Source organism: Neltuma alba, unplaced genomic scaffold (assembly GCF_004799145.2).
Source record: "Neltuma alba isolate B1F8T4 unplaced genomic scaffold, ASM479914v2 tig00002129_pilon, whole genome shotgun sequence".
NCBI lineage: Eukaryota > Viridiplantae > Streptophyta > Magnoliopsida > Fabales > Fabaceae > Neltuma > Neltuma alba.
The window spans coordinates 78,933-83,934 of NW_021632748.1; positions in this window are offsets into that span (position 1 = coordinate 78,933).

Below are 5,002 nucleotides of genomic sequence, written 5' to 3' on the forward strand. Positions count from 1 at the left end.
CAATGAAAACACTGCTTTTTATGATTTTAACTCTTCTCTTTTGTTTTTGTTTTTTTTTTTTTTATAGACCGAAAAATAATTATTTTAACCCTTCTCAGTTCTCCCGAAAAAATCATTTTCAAAATCATACGGTGTCTGTTCGGATTCACATTTCAGCAGTGGCTAAGTAGCTGTTTGAATGAAACTATAGCTTGGAAGATAGTTTCTGGAGAATAGATTTTATAAAAAAGTGATTCTAAAAAACGGGAATGTTTAAATAATTATTATCAGAAACAATGTACAAATTACTAAAAAGGCATAATAATTACATAAAAATAAATTTTATGATATATATATTTTTTGTTACAATTTTATGATATATTTTAATTTGAAGGGATAAAATTGTTAATAATATATTTTTTACCAACATAATTAATAATATATAAGATAATATAATTAATAATTAATTAATATATGTATATATTTATAAAATATAAGATTAAATATATTTATAAAAAAATAATTGAGGGGTGTTAAAGTCATTTTATTGTTGAAATCTATTTTAACATGCACAATCATACTCTCTAATTTAAGTCAGAAGCAAAATAGATTCACTTTTTCTAAAACCATGGTTTTGGCCTGAAACCGCGGTTTGTTAATTTTCCTCCCTATTTGGCAAATTTATGGGGTGTTTGGCAACCCTAAGAAGTGCTTCTCAGAAGCACTTTTCAGCAAAACGAGACAAACTCCTCTACATATTTACTTTGTAAATCGTAAAAGCACTTCTGAAACCATGGTTTGGTTTCTATCTAAGCACCTCCTTAAGACCCAAACCATAGTTTGGTCTCAAAACCATCATGTTGCCAAACATTGGATACCCCAATAATCACTTTTCAGAAGCACGAAGCAAACTCTTCCACATATTTATTTCGTATACCGTAAAAATAATTCTGAAACTATGATTTTGATATTACCCAAATACTCCCTAAATAGTTTTTATGACTCAAAAGCACTTTTCATATATTATGAGATGTTTGGATAAGTTCCTGGACCATTTGACTTACGGGTGACAAGGTGGAAAAAATGGTACAATCGCAAAAGCAACTTTTAGATACTTATGAATCGTGTCTGTGTTTTTGTTTTTGTTTTTGTTTTTGTTTTTTTCCCTGTCTCGGTACGCGTGTCATTTAATTATATAGCATGCTTTTTGCTGCTTCTTTTTTTTTTGTTGCCCCTGATCGCTGCGTTTTTTTTTAATTATTAGTATATAAAAGACAACCACTTAAATTGAGATTGATATTCAGGCAAAATTTGAACTTGAATCTTCATAATTAGGTAGTATTATTTGATTTAAAAATTTTACGGTATTTGTAATTTAAATATACTTTATTCATCAAATATAATGTTTTTGCTATTATGATAATTTAAAATTAAAATGATTATATTTTGCAAATTCATATTTTTAATCATTTTTCATTATTTAATAAAAGTCATACCCATTTTAGTCATTTTACAAACTAAACTTACTTATCCAATCATAATCCAAACAACTTTTCTATTTTATAAATTAACTTTTATAAAATTCAATTCAAACATAAATCATATTACCCAATCTTACTTTTTTAAAAGTCAGATACAAATAAATTATTTTTTCTATCGTTAATAAATAAATTATTTTTTCTATCGTTAATCCAAACGGACCCAACCATTACATGAAAAGATCTCATTAATTCAATTACTTATCATGTAATTATAATTTGTACGATATATTCATGGGAATTGGTTTCCATTCCAGCACATTCTACTAATTTTTTAAGTTAGCTTCGTAGAACTGTAACTTTTTTAAAATTTGATACTGGTTTTCTTAGGGTCTAATATTAAATACCGTAATATTTAATCGTAAATTATTCTTAAAGATAATTACGGCTTTTAAAATCTTATGTTATGTAATACTACGAATTCTTGAATATAATTTTCTCTTTAATTAAAACATAGGGGGTGCATGAATATCCCCGATGGTTAAAAGTCAAGTTGGTAGGTTTTCAGTCTTTTCACACTCCTTGTCAATTAAATCTTGATAAAAACATTTCTATTTCATTGGAAAAAAAATTGAAAAGAGCTCTTTAATTTAAGCCCTAAAACAACGACTTTTGAAACAAGAGCAGAAATATAAAATAATACTCCCTCAAGTCTTATATATAGGATTTTTTTTAGAGACAAAATTCTAATTTATAAGAGAAACTAAGTATGCCTAAAATTTTTAACATCAATTTTTAATTTTTGTTCCCATTACTTATTGGTCGGTCTCACTGTATTAATTAACTATTTTATTCATTTAATTTTCTCCCTTAGGCCCCCCCACAAAGAAGGCATTTTTGAAAAATAAGTTATATTCTTACATGTATACTACCTTTAAAATTGATTATAATATTTGTATCTTGTAATAAAAATTGTAGGGAGCAGAATTGAAATGGAAAGATAAATTTTATAATTTTTAAATTAATATTAAATTTTGTTAAAAAAATGTTAAAAATTATGATTAAATTAAAAATATATATTACATTCTACCAAAATTTGATCGTAGCTATCCTAAAATTTGATAGTATCTTTAAATTCCTTCAACATAATTCAATGTATGGGGACTGAGTATTCTAGAATGCTTAGAAATCAAGTAAGCAGGATATATATTTATTTGCCAATCCATCGTCCATCCAGTAATAATGCTTGTTAACCATTCTAATCTTTGCTTTTTGACCCAAAGACCTTAGGGATCAAAAAACGTAAAATTAAACTACAAAAACTGACAAAAAAGTCTTCCATTGAAAATGTTATTAATGAGAAGAATATAAATTAAAGTACTGATTACAAAATTTACAAAGTACTGATTCTTTCTATATAAAAAAATTTATCAGATTCTTGCAATCACAATTTGATGTACCTACTTTGCAATTACCATTTAGTTATGTCCACCAGGTTAGCAGAGCCATAACTCTCAAAACGGGTCAAATATTAATTCCTAATAAATGATTGAATCGCTAAATTAGTTTTTTTTTTATGTTATATATAGATTGTATTTACTCTTATATATTAATTTTTTAAAATATTAAATGTTCATTCACTCTTATAAACTGAAGGTAAAAAAAAATTCACTCTTATAAACATATTTTTTTTATCAGAATTATTTTTTGATTTTATAAAAAATATTTTTTGGAAAATATAAATGACTCAATAATTATTAAGTTAAAAATAGGCATTTTGGTCAAAAAAATAATTTAAAGTGAAAACTTAATAGTCAACTAACTGTTAGGTGAATGGAAATAAAATCTTAAATATAAGAGGGAGGTTTTGTGTAACATGTTTTAATTTTAAAGAAGGTTTATATATTTTTCTAAAATAGAAGAAAGACTTTTGTAGTTGAGGTAAAATAAAAAGATGGTCAGTACATTTTACTCACAAAATTTATTTAAATTTAAATTTTAGTTAAAAATAATATTTTTAGAATCTTTTTAAAATATTCTTAATAGTATTAATATGTTTTCAAAATAGTAAGAAAGTCTGTGTAATTGATGCAAACTATAAGCCTAATTAGATTATTTTATTCTATAATTTATAAACATATATATTATGGAATTAGTATCTCAGAAGAACTCTAGCATAGTTTTATCTTGTTTAGTGTCTACCTTTTCTTTCCTTTGTTTTTTCAGGAAGATAAGATTAATTTCACAATATGACTTTTGTTATACTTATTTTGTCTGAGATAAAAAAACCCAAAATTTAAAATAAAGAAGAAAATAATAGAAAAGATTCAGCTTGTACGGTGTGAAAGCTAAGCTTAGTTTGGTGGGCTTATAGATTTTTGAAGACCAATACTAAATTATCAACGAAACAACTTATATATGTGTGTGTAGGGTGAAATATTAAACTGTTTTTATTAATTTGTAGTTTATCCTAATTCTTTTTTTTCTCTTATTTTTTACGCAATGACTACGTAAACATCACGTATGCATAATACATGAATAGGACATGGGACTCTGAGAGAGAGAGAGAGAGAGAGAGAGAGAGATATATATATATATATATATATATATATATATAAAAGGTTATCATGGAGAAAAGTCGAAGCACAAGCCATTTGAATTGTCAAACTTTTAAACTTTTATTTGGGAGTCTCAGTCTCAGGGAGGCAGATGACGGTCACTTGACGGAGACCTCTCATTGACTTTAACTTCGGGATGCTAACCTCACAAAGGAGATAATGATAAAATTTTAAAGTGTAGCGATTGAAGTGAATTAAACGATTAATTTTTCATTTTGTCTTTTCTTAAATATAATCACTTTCAAATTCAAAACATGTAGCATTACTTTTTTTTTTGGCTCAATATATCATTCACATTAGAAACTATTATTAAAAAACTTGTGAAGCATTTATTGAGCTTTGTCCCTTTCACTCCTCATCATATATTATAAAAAAAAGTTATACTCCTTTTAATTTCAATTTATACAAAACTGCATGCATGGATCGACCAAAATTTTAAAATTTAAATAGGCGTCAATATAATTTGATCGATTTGTTAATTATTTTTTCCAAAGATAATGAAATAAAAATTATGTTCAAATTTTTGAAAATAATTAGAATTTGAAAAATAGCGGGCGTATGCCTGGTTATTTTGGGAAGTTACTTTAAGTAGCTTCAAAAAATAATCAGATGCTGTAAATGAAAGATATAAAATTACCGAGATAAAAAAGATGTAATGAAAATTTCTGTGGAGTATACATAGCTGTGTGTTCTTATAAAATCTTTGAACCGCCTAATTAAATATCACAAATTTCTCAACTCAAACAAGCCCAATATCATATAATAAATGTATCCTACATGATGTAGCATTTTATATTTTTATATATGCATGCAGACAGCAAAATCCTCAAAGAAAGCCCTATATATATATATATATATATATATATATATAGTCATCTTTAGTTAGTCTCTTCTGCTTCATCATCATCGATATCCCATCAGCTTCAT